Here is a 24,119-nt window from a genome sequence, read left to right on the forward strand (position 1 = left end):
TGACTGAAAAATTACCGAATAACACCAATGAGTCGATAAGAGTAGATATTGTGATGATGGAAAGGAAGGTGTAGAAATACCAGTGGATAATATTAGAAAATGAGGAGTCAGAGGCAGCTAGGTGGTGCAGTGGATAGAGCACTGGCCCTGAAGGTCCCTGAGGACCCGAGTTGAAATCCGGCCTCAGACCAAACACTTGACACTTACTAGCTATGTGACCCTGGGCAAGTCACTTATTCCCAATTGCCTTAAAAAATGAGAATTCTATTTATAGTTATGCCAATAGATTGTTATATTATCATTAAAAATTTACGTGAACTCTTTGGCCATAGCTCCTTAATCTTTAAATAAAAAGGTTAAAGTAGATGAACTCTCAGGAACCAACTTGGACTAACATTCTATTTCATACCCTATTTTACATTCCAGGCTTGCCTTTCTAGATAGTTGTTACTCCAGTGCTCAAGAAACTACTTCTCTCCCTGTTGCCTTTTAGATAAAATACAAGTTCTTCAACTTGTTATTTAAAATCTTTTCACAGTCTGCCTATAGCCTATTATTACTGACATATTTCACATGGTTCATTTTTATGCATTCTATTTTCTAGCCTCATGAACAGAGTGACTACTCCTTGAACCTGGAATTCCATCCCTTGATTTTTTCAAGTTATCCCCCTAGTGCCTGTAATGTCTCTCCCCTTCCTCTCTGCTTCTTAGAATACTTAATTTCCTTCAAGGTTTAACCAACATGAGACCTCCTACAAAAAGTCTTTGTTGGTTTCCTGGGATATCAGTATTTTCTTTGTCCTCAAATTCCATTGTAGTCATGTATCTGTTTAAATGTTATGTCCTGCCAACCCCTCAGCCCCAAGAGAATGTAGGCTCTTTAAGTTTGGGGACTGTTGTTGGTTTTGTTTTTGTTTTCCCAGGATATAACATTGTGCCTTATATCTACTAGCTGGTTAATAAGTGTTTGATGAATTGAATTCTCAATGCAAATGGAAGTCAGTTAGTGAAAAGTTTTTTTTTTTTTTTGCCCCTTACACCTAGCTCCTTCCTCTTTGACCTAGTTGAAGATCGAAGTAAAATCCTTGTGGGTCACATAAAAAAGTCTGGATTTAAATAAAGGGAAATTTCTCTCAAGAGAGCTCTTCTTTAAGGCATACCATTTGCCAAATGTCATTACTGGGCAATTTCTTTTGGGATCAAAGGCAAAGCTGTATGATATTATAGAATAGGAACATAATGGGAATTTTTTTTCACCCAGTTTTTTTCACCCAGTTTTTTTCACCCAGGCAAAAACAGTTGAGCAAAAGATGGGAGTAGGTGGGTGAATGGCTTATAGGATAGTGTCCAGTTGCAGTTGTGACTATGGACTCTGGCCCTTTCCCTTGTGGAGGTTTTGAGAAGAAGGAGGGACTCAAAGGAAGATACTTGGTAGAATTGTGAATTGGTACAGCCATTCTGGAAAGTAATTTGGAATTATGACCCCAAAGTTATTAAACTGTGCATTGCCTTTGACTCAGTAATACCATTACTAGGCCTATAGCCCCACAAACATCAAAAAAGAGGTAAAGGACCCATATTTATTAAAAAAAATTATAGAAGCTCTTTTTTTGTGTGTGGTGGTTAAGAACTGGAAACTAAGAGGATGCCCATAAATTAAGGAATGGGGAAGAATCATTGTATATGAATGAAGTGGAATACTATTGTTCTGTAAGACATGATGAAAGAGATGACTTCAAAGAAACCTGATATGACTCATGTGAACTGATGCAAAATGAAATGAGCAGACCAGGACAATAACCTTTATAATAATAACATTGTTTCCATCATGTTTCATTATGCTGTCGATAAGAGAATGTGCTCATTTATAGGACAAGTACTTAAAAGTTTGACACTCAAGTTTACTCTGGCAACAGAGGACTTGAATACAGATCCCAGCTCTGCTACAGTATACTACTACTATCAATAGGTATCACTTTTATATACGGCTTTAAGTTTGGCTTTTTTTTTGGATTAATTTATTTTGATTTAACAACAATCACTTCCATATGCTTTTGAGTTTAAAATTTTTCTCCCTCTTCCTCCCCATCATCCTCCCCAAGATCACATGCAATCTAATATAGGCTATACATATACATTCCTATTAAACATATTTTCACATTACTGATGTTGTAAGTAAGAATTAGAACCAATAGGAGGAACCACCAGAAAGACGGAACAAAACTCAACAGAAGAGAAAAACAGCAAATAGTATGCTTCGATCTGTATTCAAACTCCATAGTTCTTTCTTTGGATGTGGATAGCATTTTCCATCATGAGGCCTTTGGAGATGTGTTAGATCCTTGTATTGCTTAGAAGGGTTAAGTTTATCAATATTAGTCATCCCACGATGTGGCTGTTACTGTGTACAATGTTCTCCTGGTTCTGCTCACTTCACTCAGCATCAGACCATACAAGTCTTTCTAGGTTTTTCTGAAATCAGCGTGTTCATCATTTCTTATAGCACAATAGTATTCCATCACATTCATATACCACAACTTGCTCAGTCATTCTCAATTGATGGGCATCCTCCCAATTTCCAATTCTTCACCACCACAAAAAGAGCTGCTATAAATATTTGTGTACATGTGGGTCCTTTTCCCATTTGTATGATTTCTCTAGGATGTATCCCTAGAAGTGCTATTGCTGGGTCAAAGGGTACGCACATTTTTATAGCACTTTGGGCATAGTTCCAAATTGCTCTCCAAAATGGTTGGATAATTTCACAACTCCACTAACAATGCATTAGTGTTCCAATTTTCCCACATTTTCTCCAACATTTATCATTTTCTTGTTTTGTCATGTTGGCCAATCTGATAGGTGTGATGTGGTACCTCAGAGTTGTTTTGATTTTGCATTTCTCTAATCAATAATGATTTAGAGCATTTTTCATATGACTATAGATGACTTTAATTTCTTCATCTGAGAACTGTCTGTTCATATCCTTTGGCCATTTATCAATTGGGAAATGACTTGTATTCTTATAAATTTGACTTAATTCTCTATATATTTTAGAAATGAGGACCTTATCAGAGAGATTGGTTGTAAAAATTCTTTCCCAATTTTCTACTTTCCTTCTAATCTTGGTTGCATTGGCTTTGCTTGTGCAAAAACTTTTCAATTTAACGTAATCAAAGGTATCCATTTTGCTTTTTGTAATGTTCTCTAGCTCCTGTTTGGTCATGAATTCCTCTGTTCTCCATAAATCTGACAGGTACACTATTCCTTGCTCTCCCAGTTTGCTTACAGTATCAGCCTTTATGTCTAAATCATGAACCCATTTTGACTTTATTTTGGTGTATGGTGTGAGATTTTGATCTATGCCTAGTTTCTGCCATACTCTTTTCCAGTTTTCCCAGCAGTTTTTGTCAAAGAGTGGATTCTTATCCCAGAAGCTGGGGTCTTTGGGTTTATCAAATAATAGATTACTATAGTCATTGACTACTGTGTCTTGCATACCTAACCTATTCCACTGATCCACCACTCTATTTCTTAGCTAGTACCAAGCAGTTTTGATGATTACTGCTTTATAATACAATTTAAGATCTGGAATGGCTAGGCCACCTTCCCCTTGGCTTTAAGTTTTGAGTCGCACTTTACACAGGTTATCTCATTTGAGTCTCTCAACAACGTAGGTGCCATTATCCCTATTTTACAGATGAGAAAACTGAGGCTCAGAGTTGTTAAGTGTCTTACCTTTTGTCATACAGCTTACAAGTATAGGAGGGAGGATTAGAATTTAATTCTTCAATTAAAGCCATCTATAGTCATATGAAAAAAATGTTCTAAATCAGTATTGATTAGAGAAATGCAAATCAAAACAACTCTGAGGTACCACCTATCAGATTGGCCAACATGACAAAACAGGAAAATGATAAATGTTGGAGAAGATGTGGGAAAATTGGAACACTAATGCATTATTGGTGGAGTTGTGAAATGATCCAACCATTTTGGAGAGCAATTTGGAACTATGCCCAAAGGGCTATAAAAATGTGCATATCCTTTGACCCAGCAATAGTACTTCTAGGGATATATCCCAGAGAGATCATACAAGTGGGAAAAGGACCCACATGTACAAAAATATTTATAGCAGCTCTTTTTGTGGTGGCAAAGAATTGGAAAATGGAAGGATGCTCATCAATTGGGGAATGGCTGAACAAGTTGTAGTATATGAATGTAATGGAATGCTATTGTGCTATAAGAAATGATGAACAGGCTGACTTCAGAAAAACCTAGAAAGACTTGAATGGTCTGATGCTGAGTGAAGTGAGCAGAACCAGGAGAACATCGTACACAGTAACAGCCACATCGTGCGATGACTAATATTGATAGACTTAACTTTCTAAGCAATACTGGATGTAAGACATCTCCAAGGGCCTCAGGATGGAAAATGCTATCCACATCCAAAGAAAGAACTATGGAGTTTGAATGCAGATTGAAGTATACTATTTGCTATTTTTTTCCTCTGTTGTGTTTTATTTCTTCTTTCTAGTGGTTCTAATTCTTACTTACAATATCACTAACTTGAAAATATGTGTAATATTTTAATATCAGATCGTGCACCATCTTGGGGAGGATGGTGGGAGGGAGGTGGAGAAAAATTTAAAACTCAAAAGCTTATGGAAGTGATGGTTAATACTTCAAAATAAATTAATTAATAAAAAAAAAAGAATTTAATTCTTCCTGACTCTAATTCCAGCACTTTAGCCACAATGCCACATTACTTTCTTTCTCTGACATTACCTATCTAGACCTTAGTTTCCTTGTCTACTAATGGAGAGGCCACAAAATATAGTTCATATGGAGTTGGACTTGGAGTCCAGATGACCCAAGTTGGCATTCTGCCCTGGAGACTTACTGGCTATATCACATCAGTCAAGTCTTTTAAATTGTGTGGTCCTCAGTCACCTCATTTCTAAAATGATGGGCTTAGACTCAGTTATTCAAGTTTATTGTCTTCTGACCTTTAAGATTATTTTTAGCTCGAGAGTTATGATTCCACAATCCAACATTGCTTTAAAGACTAAGCTATCTGGGTTCTTCACCCAGGTTTGAATCTTTCTGCCTTTGCCACTAAGTAATTGTGACCTTGGGCAAATCCTATATAGGCCTCACCTCCCTTTTCCATAAGATAAAGGGGATTGGACTGGATGGTCTCTAAGTTCCTTTACACCGCTAAAATTCCTTTACTTTTGAGAACCTTTAGTTGGTGTTCCCAGGATAAATTAACCTTGTCATCACTGTACCTACAGTTGAGGATATCATTTTAGTATTAATGATTTCTCCTCCTATGTGATGTAAATTCTTCCAACGAGCAAGAGTTTGTTCTGGCATTGATGATATCTCTTTAACAAAGTGTGAAATCCTCTTGGTAATGTAAAGTTTCTGATAAGGTATATATTCTGTTGTAGTCAAATCTGTGCCTTATTTATACCACATTGAAGATGATTGCTTAATTCTTGTTGTTTGTCCTTCATTCTTGATGAGGACTAAGTGGAGACATGGAGACACAGAGAGGTAGATGAGTGCTAGGAGGATGAACAAGGAGAAGCCAGACAGACACACTTAGATTCCATACTCTGTAGGGAATTCTGGGTGGTCATGTTATCTAATCCAGGGGACTTCTTGTATCTGGAGACCAAGTACCCCAGGGAATCATCAGCAGATGAAAAGGTCTAAATGCAGGGGATCCTGGCACAAATGTGACCAGAATCTAGGCACAAAAAGTGACAGAATGATGATGGGGAGGAACCAGCCTCAGCAATAGCCTTCACTGGTAATATAAATGATATAATGAATAGGCCTCTTTAAGAAGTGAGTCAAGGGATGGCCCTTTTAATAAAAAAAAAAAACAAAAAAAAAAAACTGGGAGGGGAAGCCTCTCAAGGTTGCTGGGCAAAAGAGAAACAGTTACTATTTATATTAACTCTGAGCCTGGAGGGCCCAAAAAATAACCATTAAGTGATGCTTGGGCAGGGACCTATTATTGTTGTCTGCTCCATGAGATTCAGAGTGAATTGGTTTTAAGGCTTGGTCAAATTAAATAGCTTTCTACCATCTAAATTTGGCTTCCTTTGGGCTGAACATCCTCAGGGGAGGAGAGGAGAAGGGAGGAGAGGGGAGGGGAGGAGAGGAGAGGAGAGGCCATCTCCAGTCATACTGTTAGATATCTGGCCACTGGACCCAGATGGTTCTGGAGGAGAAAGTGAGGCTGGTGACTTTAAGTCATGTCATCATCTCCCTGATGTCATGGCTCTCTTCAAGAATCAAAGACAAACTACAACCAAAGGTGATATAGACTGTACAGATCCAGGAAAGTGGTGATGAATTCTTTACAGATTGGATAATATCTCAAGTGATATGGTGTGTGTATGTGTGTGTGTGTGTGTGTGTATGTGTGTGTGTGTGTGTGTGTGTGTGTGTGAGAGGGAACTGTGAGTCCAGGGTGGTATGACATCTCTATAGCACTCATATAACCTTAGGAGTTGGGGATCAAGACATCTGATGATAGAGTCTTTGACTTCCTAGCAATCCAAAGTTCTTTTCCTTTTGTGAGAGACCTTTTGATCTAGGTTACTACTGTAAGTCTGGAAGACATTATAAGCCTCTAAGGAAATGGCTTTAGCAAAGAGAAAAGTAGAATATCTTAAGTGTTTCTGCCATTCAGATGTAAGTCCTTGTTGTTCTACTCTGTATTCAATGACTTGTTTTCCTGAGTGCGTGCATAGGCACTGAAAACCTTTTTATTCTTGTTGTGAAGATCTTGGGTGGAGGTACGAATCAAAAAGAATATTATCTGAGACTTTCCTAATATTGAATCTTGTTCATGTAAATCCCAAGCCTCAGTGCTGGGTCAATGATTATATTTATTTTTTCATGTGTTACTTTTAGCTTGGTTATTGTTATTACTATTACTTATGTCAATACAATTTTTTATTGACTTCTGAATATATCATTATAGAGTCAGAGACAGTAAGGAAAATTAAAATATTGAAATTCACAGAACAAAAGAGCAACTGAAACTATTATTGAAATAGTAATATTTGTTCCTTGTTTGTAAATAAAAATATAATCTTGGCTTGGATTTGTCTTTTCATAAACATTTTAGAAGTTATGAAAGCTGTGGTAAGAAAAATAAAAATCGAGGCAATTATAAGATCAAAGAGGTTTTTCTGCATTGGAAGAAGTGCCCAAATCCAACCTGGTGGAAGTAGGACAAGTCAGCTACATTACTCAATAAACGTTTATTGAGCATCTACCTTAAGGCACTAAGAGCCATGCAAAGTGTTGGGGATACAAAAAAAGGCAAAAGACAGTCCCTGAGTTCATAACACAAAGGACCAGGTGGCTTTTGTCCTTTTGCTATGTCATAATCATTCAATACAAAAATTGTCTCCTTTATGATGTCTGACGTCTGTCTTTAATAGAATAATGAATTCTAACAGTCTTGCCAGTTTCTGCAGCAAGCATAACTAGCTGGGGGATGTATCAGTTTAGGGAGGCTGCCTCTCCTTGCACTCCATGACCTAGAGGCCAAACAAAGTCTTAACCAGTGATCTGCCAGGGAGGAGTATCCAATTGCTTTTGGATCAACTGAGAGTCCTACCCAACCTCCCTTACACACTCTCTTATCTGTGTCTTCTTATTTGGTGCTCTGATTGTTCAGTGCTGCTTGCAGAAACACTAGCCCTTTAGGGACACCATGGGCAGGTAGAGCCAAATTGTCAAGGAAATGGTTGCTGTCAACATTGTAAGCATGGACCAGGATAGATGAGTCTGTGGCCATGGTGGGCCTCAAAAAGCCACTGAGTGAATATAAAAGATAACGATCCCTTTGTGAGTACTCAGTATGGAATCTTTACAACATGCTTCCTTTGATACCATATGGTGGATATTTGCTCTCCTTTTTCAATCACAGTTTGCTTATCAATTGGAGAAAGGCAGGTGGGGGTGGGGGAAGGGAGGCCAAGGACCATTAAATACTCCATACTTTTATCACCTTACAGCTATAGGAGATGGCTGAAAATCCAGTGATCAAAGTGAAAAATCAAGTGAACAAAGCAAAATAATACAAAGCACACAAAGAAGAAGTTTCCTATGAATTTATTTCTTAAAACTCCTAGACTTCAAGGAAGGCTTGTTAGGGGCCAGCCCTATAACTTTGCAGGTGAAGATTCCTGATAAGGATGATTATAGACCTTTAATATGTTTTCAAGTTCAGTACCACTATAAACTAGGGGAAAAAAACTATTTATGTTCCTTTGTTGTATTATTTGAGTCAAAATATGTCTCTTCCTTTGCCACAGATTACAGTGTAATCAAAATCAGGTGCTCCAACATCAACATCAATTAGTTAGAAACATAGATTTCAAAAACACTTGATCCTAATTAGAGAAAGGGATTTTTTTCAAATATTGTTTTGTTGAATGTAAAGCACACAGAAACATAGCATCTAATTAAACATAGTATATATGTGTACATATGTCAGGGTTTGGTTATGAATACTTCCAATCTCTGAAGGTTTAGATTAGATAAACCACAGATGTTTGGAAACTTTAGCCAAAGTGGAGCAAGATTCATTTTCCCACTTTCTTTCTCTGTATATCTTCCTTCTCTCACAAAAGCACTACTCTCCCAAAAGAGCAAGAAGGGGTAAAGGAGAAAGTTCTAAGACATAAGTTCAGGGGCCATTCCCTTCACTAATAGGAGGAAGGGAATGCCTTCTTCCATATGCCCGACATCATCCAGTTCAGAGCTGTTGACCAGTTATTTTTGTACCTGAAGCAAAACTAAAAACTACATGCAAAGAAATGGACATTAAGCCTTTGGTTAAAGGAGGAGGTGTAGGATATTGCTAGGGGTGGGGTTGGAATGGAGACCGTTTAATGGCAGCTGGAAGGCACTGCTAAGGAACTCCTAGGAGGACCGGGAACAAAGATGATTGGGTGAGAAATTGGGTGAGATTTGGTAACTTCTGATTTGGAACATAATAACTAGATGCTAAGTTCTGTTATTTCTATATTTTTGAAAGACTGCTGGTTCTTTCAGGATTCTCTAAACTTGATACCTAGGGAAATGGCATGAGCACATGTGTGTGCTTGTGCATTTGGTAGGAAGGCTGTTTTCTAAATCTATATCCTTATAAAAATACGCTTAAAAGCAGTGATTAACATTGATAACAACAAAAAAAAACAACAATAATTTAATCTTGTAAACTATTAAGATTAACAACAGCCTTCCCAGTCATTGTCTTCTCCCTTCTACTTTGATGGCCTCCAAATACCTGCTTGTCCCCAAACCCCTCCCATATTCAAGGCTTGTCCTGTTCCAGGTTCATTTGAAGGTTTCTGTTCATTTAAGTTGTCTGACCACTCAGAAATTTCACTGTCCCAATCAAACTCACTCATTGTTTTCTTTTTCTTTTCCTTTTCTTTTGGTGAGGCAATTGGAGATAAGTGACTTGTCCTGTCACACAACTAGTGAGTGTTATATATCTGAGGTCGGATTTGAACTCAGGTCCTCCTGATTCTAGGACCAGTGCTTTATCCACTTCTCCACCTAGCTGCCCCCCAAACTCACTCTTAACCAACAGTCTTGTTAATGCTAACCTCCAATTGAAGGTATGTAGTTGTTCCCTAATTTACAATACAAAATGTGACTAGTGATCCTTAGCCAGTTGCAGACTTTGTGGAAGGGGCTTCTGAGGACTGTCTTTTTTTTTTGTGTTTGTTTGTTTGTTTGTCTTGTTTTGTTTTTTAGGCAATTGGGGTTAAGTGACTTACCCAGGGTCACACAGCTAGTAAGTGTCAAGTGGTTGGTCTGAGGCTGAATTTGAACTCAGGTACTCCTGACTTCAGTGCCAGTGCTCTATCCACTGTGCCATCTAGCTGCCCCTGAGGACTATCTTTCTTAAGGAGGATTCATATCTCTTAGTGCATCTTTATCATGGTATGGGGAATGACCCAAGAGATAACGGGGAAAACACGCACACTAATTGGTCACTAATACTACTCAAAAAAACCCTATTATTTTTCTTCAAAAATACCAGAAACAGTATATCCTTTTGAGAAAGACCATTCCTGTTTTCCCATTTCTGGTTGGAATTTGCAGGAATCTATATAGCTTTTTTTTCCTTCTTATTTTGACTGATTTTCTATGGATAATATGGAATCCCATTAATTTTTTCCAGGTTCTTTTATCTTCAGGGTGTCTGGAATGAGCATTTGGGGGTCACTTTGGGGATAAAGGGACTAGTTGGTTAAATAAAATTAATGAGAAAAAGGGAACAGAAAAATTATTTTTTCCCTTCAACCTTCATTGTGAGACACCATATTCAAGGCTCCAGGCATTAGCCCTGCTTTGCTCCCCATTGTGAAACTGATTGGGAGTTATGCAAAGTTGACAGTTGAGGCTACAGGAGATGTTCTTATAATTCTCCAGTTTAAAAGGCTATGTATCAGCAAGTTCTCAGGATACGAATGTGTGTATACATGATCCACATCTGTTTTCTATACAGCACTGCACATAAAAAGGAGTGAGGAAGTCACATAGGTACTGAAAAATCAATCTAGAAGCCATCAACACCAGACTTATACTGTGTCTGTACAATGCTAATCAGTCTTCACTTTTAGGGCTGAAATGAGGAATTCTCACCCCATTCTCTAACGTTGTGCACCAAGCAATAGATACGTTCATGTTGGGGGGGAAATCTGATGGGGACATAAGTAGCTGGTTGGCAGAATAAATCAGTGTTGTCATTCTCCTCACCTCCCTGTCCTGCAAAGACTACTACAGACTCACCATTTTCTCTTTGAAATTAATAGACACTAATTCATCTGTCAGTACCTATTATCAGCCACTCATTAGGTGCCCATTTCTTTTCTAGTTACTGGGTGGGGTAGTTTGATCAGTGATGGATTTGTGGACTTAATGGTGCTCCCTTCACCAGTACAAATCACAAACTCTTCAAAGTAGCCTACCTACACAGAGATAAAACAGTTGTGTTTTCTACCATCAAGGAACTTACAGTCTGGCTGCAGCAATGACACCACCATACATGAAACAATGAAAGAATAGTAAAATATAATGTATATAAGAAAATCATAAAATTGTCAAATTAAATTCTACTTCTCTTCTTTGTGGAAGTGAAAGCCAAAGGATGAGGAATATTGCATATACTATCAGAGAACATTGATGTATTGGTTGGTTTTGCTGAACTATTTTTTTCCTTTTTAATCCTTTGTTACAAGAGATGGATTACTGGACAGGGGAAGGAGCATGCGTTCAGAAATTAGTTGGATGTGAAAACAAAAGAAACCAATAAAATATATTTTAAATACAATTAAAATATGTGGTACATAGTTAGATCTATAAGAGTTCAGAGGATGGAGAGCTAATTGTGAACTAGTGCCTTCAAAAAAGACTGTGTGGAGGACATTGAAGGGTAGGTAAGGTTTTATGAAGCAAACATATGAGACTGATCCAGGTAGAAAATCCACCATCAACAACAACAACAACAAAAACAACAAAAGTAGAGTTGCGTGATTTAGAAAGTAGACATGAAGGAGATTGGCCTGGCTAGAGCAGAAGATTCAAATTCAATTCTGTTTAATCCAATCAGTTCAATTTTACAGACATTTCTCAAACTTCTAACTGTATTTAAGACTTTGTACTACCAATAGGGGTTAAAAAAAAACTGAAAAAAAGACCCAATCTCTATTTCAGAAAGTTTCCGTTCTGAGAAGCAAATCTAGATAGCCTTGAAGAGAGTTTGGGGAAAGACAATGGAAAGTCTTGAAAGTCAGATTGAGGAATTTAGTCTTCATGTGTTTGAGGGTAGTGAAGGGGAAAAAATAAAATTGGATTCAGATTGAATAAATGGAAGATGTCTGGGTGAAGTCCTAATCTGAAGCTTTATTATGTTGTGGGAGCTTCTGAAAGTCTATGCTCAGGGAGCACAGAGTCTGTTGGTTCTACCAAGCTAAGAAAACTTAAAATACAGGCCTAGTAATGATATATATCTAGTGCACATACTGACCTCAAAACATCCTTCAGAATTCATCAAATAAATTGAACTGGAACTGAATTAGTATTATATCCAAGACCGTTGTCCACAATCACCTGGAAATAACATCGATTCATAGAAATCCAAAGCCAATGTGTTTAATGGATGTTGCAGTGTTAAATGTCATAATCACTAATTTTTGGTGAACAAACATATTTCAAAATACAGAGATCTAATAGAAGATATTAAAATCTGGGTGGTAGGGGAGAAAAGAATTGTGAAGAATTTATCTACATCATCCAATTTGCTGTTGAAGCTTTTTTTTGAAGACATTTTTTGGTGAACAAATAGGAGAGAGCTCACATCCCACTATTTTTACTCAATTGTAAAAAGTAGTTATTTTGCCCACTTGTATAATAGTAAAGGAAGCTTGACAAGATATGCAACTAGGCAGGCATCCCAAGGGCATTTAAAGATAGGAACGTAAGAAGGACTGCAAACAGAAAAATGGAAAATATTTACAAAATTATTTTGACAAATATTTCTCCTTCTCTAAAGGCAATGTTACCACCACACTTGGAATCTAATATCAGAATTCCAAATATGCTTATAGAATGGGTCAATATGGCTATAAAGATGGGAAAAGTAGCCAGATTGGACAAAGTCTATAAAAAGGTGATTGGTTCTGGAGGCAATAGAAATTTTAAAGCTTTGATGGACAAATATACAAAGTATCTGAAGAAGGGAAAGATACCAAAGACTTGGGGAAGAGTTAAATGACACTTTCTTAGGGCAAAGAAAAAAAGGCAAATGGGAAGAGTTCCAATAAATCCTGTTCTCCTGCCTATACAAAATCTTTGCAAGTCATAATTACACACAAATTGAGGAAATTCTAATTGAGAGCATTAATGAGGAAAAAGCAGGCTTTCACAGGCAATATTTAACAATAGGCTATATCTTTGCCATTTCAAAAGTAACACAAAGATATAGAGAATATAATATCCTGTTGTGATTATAGTTACTTGATTGTAAAAAAAAATTAAGTGGAAAAATATGTTGCTTTACAGAGTCTTTACAAGTGTTTTATCCACTTTATCTACTCATCAAAATCATTCAAGATTATTTGAAAGATATAAAAACAGCTATAACTCTGCTGAATGGTGTTCAGATAATAGACATCAGGTAATGTATAAAACAGATGTGTAATACCTGATCATTTTGTTTAACCATTGTGATGGAGGAGATCCAGCTTCAGTCCATGTAAAAGGGAGTTTCCCTTTGACTTGTCAGGTCTTTCAGATACTTCTTCTTACAGATGACATGCTGATCTCATTAAGCCCCAGGATATTCCAGAGCTTCCTGGAAGGGATCTGTAATCACTCAAAGGATTGTGTGTGTGTGTGTGTGTGTGTGTGTGTGTGTATGTGTGTATATAGACATACACACAAAGATAAAGAGACAGAAGCAGACACAGAGAGAGGGGAAAGATTACACATCTGTTTGTTTCATGCATCATCTGATATATCTCTATCTATCAATTAATCTACCCATCTATCTATCTATCTATCTATCTATCTATCTATCTATCTATCTATCATCTATATTCTTCATCCATTTCATCCTTTTTGTGATAGATGTCTGATATAGTTCATCCAACAGTGTGCATAATTATAGTATATATGTATTTATATGTGTACATCATATATGTTTATAGAGATAGTGAGAGAGGAGAGGAAAAGATGCGGGGAGAGAGAGAGAGACAGAGAGAGAGAGAGAGACAGAGACAGAGAGAGACAGAGAGACACAGAGAGACACAGAGAGACAGAGAGAGAGAGAGAGAGAGAGACAGAGAGAGAGATGGATATCTAGGCAGATATGGATGGGTTACCTTCTCCATAATTTGGAGGAAATTAAAAATCAATTATATCTCAGATCCATTTGAGTCTTGGGATACAGTGTAGGCCATTAAACATTAAAAAAGAAAGAACAATACTAGAATAGTGGCTTATCCCAGGATCATTTCTACCTAAACTCCTTAGAAAAAAGACAGAATGAAATAATTATTGTTATTCTTATTATTGTTTACTTTATTCAAAACATTGGTAAATTAAATTTTTTTTTAATTATAAACCCCAAACGAAAAGACATTGGCTAAAGAGGGAAAGTAAAGTGTTCCAAGGGACCTCCTGAAATGTAAAGATTGACTTGTTATTAATTTGTAATAAATGAAGAAGTTGCCCAATAGGGCAGTTACACTTATACTGCACTCATTGATTACTGCAAAACCTTTGACTCAGTTCTTCGCTTGTGACTTATTCATAGACTATCAATATATAAAATTGAGCCGTTTAATGAAAATGCTGGCAGATTTGACGTTCACATGGAAAACGTTTTTATATTTCAAATACTTCATCAACATAAAAATGTCAAGAATAGTTGATACAAATATAATACAAACTTTGATACAAACAAAGTGTGTTCCACTTCCACCCCACTTGTCAATCAATCAAACAAAGGACTTGTTGCAAATTTAAATATGTAAAGAGATGGTGTGTACCCTCTGATCTCTTTATGAATATAAGGTATGAATTTCTTCCACTGAGTCAAAAAAAAAAAAAGAATGTGATTGGTTGAGAGGAGCAGCCATACCTAGTGGGTATATTTATTAATGAGTTGATACCAGAGGAATACAGGCCAATAGTGAAGGATTTCAGTTCCAAAATTAAGAATTTCAATAGGAGCCAAGCCCCAGGAAGAAAACTCTTTTTAGAGGAGGAGGTTTTCCTCTCCCTTCACTTCCCAAAGCATCATAACCATGTCATCAGAATGAAGGGACTATTAGGAGAAATAGCATCCAATCAGAATTAGGGAACGATATAACAAGGACAAACATGGATAAACAGGCAGATTCAGGAAGATGACCATCCAAGGAAGAATGCTGCTTCATGAACTGTGATCCATTTGCCCTTCCTCCCACATTGTGAAAAATATGGCTGTGGACTTTAAGTAAGAATTGATCCTTGAAGCCATGGAAGGCTATACCTAAGGAAAACTTTCTGAGGATTCCATGAACAGCCCAAACATCCCCCATTACCAGTGCTTTCAAGGTATTCCTTTGCCACATGTGTACCTCAACTTTGTATTCTAAGTTTGACTTACCTTTACCTAAGAACCTTTTTTTGTGTAGGGAATAAGCATATTCCCCATCGTGTATACATGCATTGTGTTGCTTTCTTCCATTTTTCTTCTTACACCTTTAGTATATAACTTTTTTTTTTTTTTTTTTGGTGAGGCAATGGGGGTTAATTGACTTGTCCAGCGTCCCGCAAATGTAAGTCGGTGCCTCAGGCCGGATTTGAACATAAGTCCTCTTGACTCCAGGGCTGGTGCCCTATCCACAGCACTACCTAGCTGCCCTGGTATATAGCTTTTCTAAAAAAATAACTCTCAATGATAATCATTGGGAATCATACTGGATGTAGGTTATGAAGGGGATGACTGGAGATTAGGGAGTCAAGCAATGACTATATGTTTTAAAAAATCATAACAATTAGAACTATACAACAGTGAATTAGACTGCCTCAGAATGTAATGAGTATCCCCTCACTGAAGGTCTTCAATCAAAAGGTATATGTCCATTTCATGAACATGATGTAAAAAGGAATATTTTTCAAATATAGGTTTGACTAATTGGCCTCTAAAGTCCCATCCAAGTCCGAGATTCTGTTTCTGAACAAGAACAGCAATATCACACACATTTCCCATCTAACACATTTTTTTAAGAGTGTATAATTAAAGAATTAGGAGGTTTTCCATAGACTCAGTGCAGTGGTTTGTGTATGGAAACAATTGGAATTAGAGCTTAGTTTCAAAGTCCCAGTCTTATTGCCATTGTATGACTAAAGGAGTACTTAAGTTTCAAGCCTCCAAATTTTAACTGGTAAAAATAAAGATAAAAGAAAACTTGCCTCATAGGCTTTAGTGATAGATAGGAATGATCTGTGCCAATTGACCAGTACTGGAAACTCCCATAAGAAGAAATGCTCTCTCCCAATGCAGGTCAGCGCCACCTTTGCACCTTAGCAACTTAGTTACCTAGAACATTGAGAGGCTAAGTTACTTATCCAGGGTCAGGCAGTCAGAATGTGTCAGATGTTCAAATGAAGCCAGATTTTCCTGGCCCTGAGGCTAGATCTCTAGTCATTACACAAACACTGTCTCTCAGTAAAATATACATAAGTTATGATGTCCTAAATACTTTTCACAAAGATAAGATGCTATTCTGCCCCACATAAATGTTTCACATTTAGAAAACCAATTTGTTTAATAAAAGTAACTGACATTGCATATACTAAGAGAATTAAATGGACCGTATTGGAGACCCAGATGCAGATGAGGAATAGAGATCTGAACATAAAGTCAGTAAGAGCTAGGTTAGAGCTCCACCTTTGACACATCCTGGCTGTGTGACCTTGGGCAAATCATTCAATTTCACAGTGCTCGAGGAAGCTCTTTGAGACCATAAGTTGCGGAGAAGGTGCTGGCATGCACGAAAAGGATGCCTGACCATGGGAGTTCTGGGAGGAACTCCCCAATAGGAGAAGGGGTCATAGGGGCAAAAGCTTGTTCAAGAGTGAAGGCCATAGACCCTCCCTCTTTTGCCAAATTTCCCAGTTCGTAGGAAAGATAGCCAAACCCCATTACCTTGCAGTATGATCCAGTCATTAACATAATTTGAAAACCCAGATTCTAGGATAGAAATTCAGACTGACATATATGCAATAGACTCTTTTTCTTTCTGTTGATTCGTGCTAAAAATGTGCATTGTACTTGAAGGGGAAACGTAAACTCAGCAGTTTTGTAAAAGCAAATGGGCAAAACCAAGATAGAGGGGGAGGCCTGATGAAGGGAGAGAAAAAGGAAAACACAAACAACACAGATCTTTATGCTTTCTCTCTCATTCAAGTTCTAAAATATTAATGCCACATATTTTAAGACAGTAGCAAAAAAGGGCTGGCTCATGTGAATTAATACTGTTGGTTGTCTGCTGTTTCAGGCTGTTTATACTTACAGTGTCTCTAGAGGTGTGGCAGGTATAATCTTACATGAAAGATAATTTCTTTTTAGATAGTACCACTAAAGCTGAATGTTATTAATATGCATATCTAGCTGTGAATGTTTGCTCACACTGTACATTAAAGTAAGCTTGAGGATTGAGTTTTCAATGAAGTGCAAAGGGGTTTAACCATGCTTCTATTGTTAATGGAATCAGGGGACCAGACTCCAGACCAGTAGGCAGAAACTGTATGCCAGACAACCTGTTTCTGCTAGGAAATACATTATGAACATGCTCTGTCTTCAAATAGTTGAATTTACCCTTTCAAAACTAGTCTTGAGATACGATTCATCTCTGAGGTGTTTGTGTGTCTATCTGTGTGGGTAAATGTGGCAGGAAGATGGGCCACATTGGAAGTTTCAGTTCTGGTCCAGACCTAATATGTGCATGTTACAAAGCCTGTCTCTTCTCTAACCTTGACCCTTGGCTGGTGATGAGAGCATGGGAAATCCTATTTTCAAATCACTTTTGTTTTCTGTGAATGGTGAAACATTGAGCCTCGCCAGTTTGAAATGGTTATTTATGATGATTTACTCTAATAGTGTGTGATCAGATATCTGGGAGGTCCCTCAATGGATAGAGCACAGTATTTGTAGTCAGGAATATCTGGTTTTGAATACCGCTTCTGGTATTTCTTTGTGGGTAATTCTGTTCAAGTCAGTTCACCTCCACTGCCCTCAGTTTTGTTATCTATAAAATAGGGATAAAAATAGCCTGCCCTTACAGGGTTGCTATGAACATTAAAAGAGTTAACATACATAAACATGTAACATTTAAGTCTAAATATTTTCATGTAAATATGTAACATTTGCAAACTTTAATTTGAGATATACACATATGTATGTATACATATGTGTATATTCTAATCACCATCATCATCATCATCATCATAACAATAATAATAACTATGGCTTACTGTGGCTAAGTACTTTAACATCTCTGAACCTTTAACATCACTTAATGTTTGTCTGCCTCAGTTTTCTCAACTGTAAAATGGAGAAAACAGTAGCACCTACTACCCAGGGTTGTTGTGAGGATCAAATGAGATGATATTTTTAAAGTGCTTAGCATGGTGCTTGGTATGTAATGGGTGCTTAATAAATGCTTGCTCCTTTCCCTTTCCCCTAAAATGGGTAATTATACTCCTTGATTTACCTGGTTTTTTGAGGGCCTGGGGTGAGTACTTTGAAAACTGTAAAGTGCTAAAGAAATGCGCATTATTGAGTAGGTTCTTTAAATATGAAGCATCTAAGTGGTGCAGTAGAAAGAGTTTGGGGCCTGAAGTTAAGACTCTTCTTTCTGAGTTTAAATCTGGCCTGGAGTCAGGAAGACCTGAGTTCAAATCTAGTCTTAGACACTATCTGTGTGACTTTGGGCAATCCAGTTAATCTTGTTTGCCTCAGTTTCCTCATCTGTAAAATGAGCTGGAGAAGGAAACTCCAATATCTTTGCCAAGAAAACCTCAAATGGGGTCATGAAGTGTCGAACAAGACTGAAAAATGACTGAACGGCAAAATAAAGCACCTTTGAGGCAGTTTCCTCTACTGAGCTTTTAGTTACTTTCAACAAGAACTTGGACACCCTTTGTAACCTGGATGAGAATGTTCTAGGTAAGAATTTCTCCCTTATTTCAGAGTTGACTTCTGGAGCAGTCAAGAATATAACAACAAGAAATAACAAAACATTCATATAACCAGCTAAAATAGTACTTACAAAGCTAATGAAGTAAAATTCGCGTATTCTACTCATAGAAGATCCCACAGGGCTTTTCCCAGGACCTATTTGATCTTATTTTGTACATAATTTTACTAAGTGTAGTTATCTGGTTCTCTAGACCAACATATATCAGTAAAGGAAAAGTAGAAAGAAGTGACTAGTCAGTTAATAAGCATTTATTAAGCTCCTACTATGTAGCAGGCACTGTAGGAAAAAAATATATTGGGGTTAAAGATGTTAAAATATTCCCAGCCTTAAGGAGCTTACATTCTAATAGATGAGGCAAAAGTAACCAGATATATGAAAGATAGGTACAAAGTAGATCCTATCTGAATTCCATTGATCCAAGATAATAAGATAACACATGCTACTGCTGATGCCTCTACTACTATTACTATGAATTAGACTACTACAGCTATTACTGCCACTGCTGTTACTATGACTTATATCATGTTTTGTCATTTACTAAAAGGTTAACCTTCCTTTAGTTAGAAAGATAATAGTTTATGGGGAACAGTTTGCCTTCTTATGATGCTAGATATATGAGGCATCACTGTTTTTCTTCCCTAAACCATACTGGTTTATACAGTTAGCTCAAAGTCATGCTCTCCAAATAGTTAGAAGACAAATTAATTCTAAATATTTCCTCAAAACAGCAGAAGTTCAGCTGCAGGATTCTTGCAGGTTAACACATATTTTGAAATAGGATGATTTGGGGGGGGGGGTGATGAAAACTCATTAGAATTGCCAGGATCTTCAAGTCATTTTTCTCACAAAAACCTGAGTTTCCAGGAGACCTATACCAACTATAATTTACCAACATCAATGAAACAAGCTCCCCATCCTCATGAATTTACATCTTTTCCTTGCTCTGGATTTCCTCACTAGCACTTAGAGAAGCATTACATCCTCAACAATGCATAGTCAATGGTGGTTATTCTTTTAGGATAACCCAAAGCAGGGGAAAGGAGTACCCTTGGGAACCCCCAGCTCTGTTCAATATTCATCTCAGGTGCCACCTATAACAAGGGGCTTTTTCCTTCCCTCCACCTCAGCCTTCTGGCTATATCTCCAAAACATTTACAATTTTAAATGAAACAGGAAAGATTAAGCAACTATGTATAAGCATGTATAACTTTTCCACCAAAATGCATAAACATATTTTGTCACTGTGTCACCATGGTCAAAAAGTACCAAATAAATCAAAGAAAAGTTTCATTTAAATTTCAAACCTCCTACCATACCTTTTTCAATCTGATTACTAGATCTATGTTTGTTCATTTCCAAAATACATTATCTATTTCAAATACTTATATTTATTTTTATATATTTATTAATTTAATATATTATATATATAGTATATTTATATATTTACATTTAAAAGTATTTTGGCTCAATAGATAAGATGACCAGACAGTAACTGCACCAAAGACTAGATTTGATCTTGACCAAGTCACTTGTCTTTTGAGGGACCCCAGGCAACTCCCTTGGATTTTTCTATTAAATCATAGTGTAATCAACATTGTTGGAGGGAGTTACTATACCATGAGCTCTTCATGCTGATGAAATAAATCATTCACACATATTTTTACAAAATCACAAAAGTATAGAGTTGGAGGAATCACAGTGACTACCTAATCATCCTTAGCATCCTACCAATTGGTCATCCCACTTTCGTTTGAACACCACCAATGAGGGGAAACTTGTCTCTAGCAGCATCCATCTCCACTTTCCGGTTAATCTAATGGTTAGGGCTTTTCTCCTTGCAACAATCCCATATTCAAGCAGACAGTCTTTCAAGTACTTAAAAATTGCTATCCTGTCCCCTCAGATTCTTATTCTCTACTGCTTCTCTAAGTAATTCTCATCTGTTATTTATTCAAGTCCCTCCATTATTCTGACTTATCTCTTGATATTTTCCAGATCTTAAATGCCCTTCCTAACATGTAGTACTCAGAACTGAATACATTACTCAATAGATGACTTGATCAGAGGAGAGTATAGAAGGACTGTCCTCTTCTTATTCGTGGAAACTAGTTATCTGAATTCAGTCCAAGAGCATAATGACTCATTTTGACTGTGATATAATACAGTTGATTCATATTGCATTTTGTACTCCATCAAAATCTCCAAATCTTTTTTCAGAAAAAATGCTACCTTCATCAGAGTTAGACAAATTAATGATCCCTTCCCCATCTTGTATTTGTAAAGTTAATTTTTTTTGAATCCAAAAACTATTTATTTATTTTTTTAGGCAATTGGGGTTAAGTGACTTGCTCAGGGTCACACAGCTAGTAAGTGTCAAGTGTTTGGTCTGAGGTCAGATTTGAACTCAGGTCCTCCTGATTTCAGGGCTGGTGCTCTATCTACTGCACCACCTAGCTGCCCCACCAAAGACTATTTAATCAAAAAGCATTTATTAAGTGGTGAATACCAGGAACTATATCAAGCACTGTGGATATAAAGTAAGGAATAAAAAAAGAAAAATAATAACTTATATTTATTTCTTATCATTTTCATCTTATTAGATTCAACCCAATGATTGAGTCTATCTAGATATTTTTTTCTGAACTATCATCCAGTATGTTAATTGTTCCTTCTAATTTTATATCATTTGAAAGCTTGAAAATGACATTGTCTCTGCTTTTATTTAAGTCAATGATAAAAATGTCAAGCAGTTCAGCATCAAATATAGATATGGAACTCCATTAAAGACCTCTTTCTAAATGAGATCAAGTGAGATAATATTTTTAAAGTGCTTGGCATAGTGCCTGGCACATATTTGGCACTTACTAAATGTTGGTTTCCCCCTTCCTGACTTTCCAAGTCAATATTTATCCTTGAATGATTGCTCCTTGACTTCAACCATTCAACTAGTTCTGGATATATTTCATTAATCCCTACTATTATATAGACCAGAAGTGTCGAACTAGAGGTCTTGAGCATGTGACTGAGGAGTGCCCAAGATCTGGATTAAAACGTCATTGGGAAATATTTAACACGATAAGTAAAAATATAATACAACACAGATAATGCCAATTTGTGGTTTTCTAAGTGAATATGCTCCCGATAGGGATCCATGTCTATTTGAGTTTGACACCACTGATGCAGCCCATATAGCTCCACTTTTTCCCAAAAGAATAACCTGGGTACTTCATTAAACAGGAGGCTAAAATGTAGATACACTGTGTTGACAATATTCCTCTGATGTCCCAATTTAATAACTTTAAGAAGGAAATAATTTTAATTTGTCATGACCTACTCTTGATGAAGTTATGATGGCTCTTTGTGATTACCATTTCTTTTTTTATCCTGTATGTTCATTAACCACTCACTTAATAATATATTTAAGAATTTTCCTCAGAATAAAATTTAAGCTCACTGGCCTATAATTTATTTTTGTTTTCCACTTAAGAAACCAAAATTGTCTCTTGTTCCATCAACTAATATGAATGTATAATTAGAAAATTCTCTATAGCATGTTAATGTGTCATTGCATACTAAGCAGTGTGGTGAGTTGAACAGAGTTTCAGTACCAGGAAGATATAGATAGAAGTCTTCTAATGCTGGCCATATGACCATAGGTGAATAGCTTGACCTTGCAGTGAACAATTCCAAAAGATTATCAGTTTTGCACTCTACCCTGGAAGTACCTTCTGCTTTGATTGACAGAATTTGACCACATCTTCTACTGCAGCAGGATTTTATCCCTATTCAAGGGCAGTCTAAATTGTCTTCCATAAAGAATTTCTTGAATGTTGTGTGTAAAGAGAAGAGAAAGGGATAATGATTTGTCAAGCACTTACAATATGCCAGGGATTAATTACTATTCCCACTATATGTCAGAAGCAGCTAGATGGCACAGTGGATAGAACACTGGGTCTACAGTCAGGAAGACTTATCTTCATGAGTTCAAATCTGGCCTTAAACACTTGCTAACTGTGTGACCCTGACCAAGTCATTTAACTCTGTTTGCCTCAGTTCTCTTATTTGTGAAATGAGTTGGAAAAGGAAAACGCAAACCACTCCAGTATCTCTGCCAAGAAAATCCTAAACAAGGTCACAAAAAGTTGGACACAACTGAGCAACAACAACATATGTCAGGTGTTGTGTTAAGCACTTTACAAATATTATCTAATTTGATATATATGTTTAAAAGAGAACTTTTGAAAGTGGTTTATATATTCATTTCCTAATTTATACATGATTTTAGTGTTATTATTTCCATTAATAACATAATGATTATTTAATGGGTCATCTATGTTTATGCATTCTTGTAGGGAGGAGAAATAATGGTGGCCATTTTGACCTTCTCATTAATTGCATTATGACTTCCATAATGCTGAGTATTTGAACAACAATGACTACACCACCACCACCACCACCAACAACAACAACAGAAACCCAAGCTGATATGACTTGATCATGGAATGCATTGGTTGTACTAGGACACTTGTATAAATCATATGTCGGGCAAAACCAGACCTAGGGCTAGAATATAGATATTAGTTTAATTCTTGATTCACTTATCCAGGTTCACAATTTCAGATTCATCCCTGACTTTCCATTTCCCTGAGATTTCTTTTCCCATTATGCTTCCCTGGAGAATATCTATCATTAGAAGACGTTATTAGTACTTTCATTCCCCATGAACTTCAATATATAGGCATAGAACATTTGTATCATGAGGGAAGGACTCTGATTGGTATATGATTTTACTGAGTGGTTAGAATATTTAAAAAGCCTAGTGGCTTTTTTTTGCCATCAGTACAACAAAGAGTAATCAGCAATGTCTAAGATCAATCCAAGTGTACAAGGTGGGGACGTAGGGGCACGATGTAGGCAAGAACAAGGTTTGGTGTTGCCAAACCTAGGAGTCCTGACAGAATCCTGGCAAACCTATGGAACAACCCAACATTAATATCTGCATTAGAAAGACTTTAGCATTGGCTGCCAAAAGCTGAGATATGAAGCTATAAGGACACAGGTAGTAGGCATTTTCCAACTAGCTTTTCATCTCAAATCCAACCCCACTGGTGTATGAATCTGTATGGTATTGTCATTTGTGCGCAGAGGGGCTAAATTGCTTCTATTGCTGGATTCATTGCAATTATTTAATTTGTAATTCTATCCCAATTAAATCCTTTGCTATTTTATTTATTGTTCCTGTCTCAAATATTAATAATACAATAAGCAATGAGTACATTAAGCAGAGATTAACTATAGATTTTGACAGTTTATT

The 24,119-nt window shown here is 36.8% G+C and overlaps 1 protein-coding gene across 1 annotated transcript in view; it reads left to right on the forward strand.

The window, feature by feature from the left end:
* NYAP2 (neuronal tyrosine-phosphorylated phosphoinositide-3-kinase adaptor 2) overlaps positions 1–24,119 on the forward strand; it is a 252,409-nt gene that overhangs the window by 69,098 nt on the left and 159,192 nt on the right. The window lies entirely within an intron of this gene.

The sequence above is a fragment of the Vombatus ursinus genome, unplaced genomic scaffold (assembly GCF_900497805.2).
Source record: "Vombatus ursinus unplaced genomic scaffold, bare-nosed wombat genome assembly UNPS02014810.1, whole genome shotgun sequence".
Lineage (NCBI taxonomy): Eukaryota > Metazoa > Chordata > Mammalia > Diprotodontia > Vombatidae > Vombatus > Vombatus ursinus.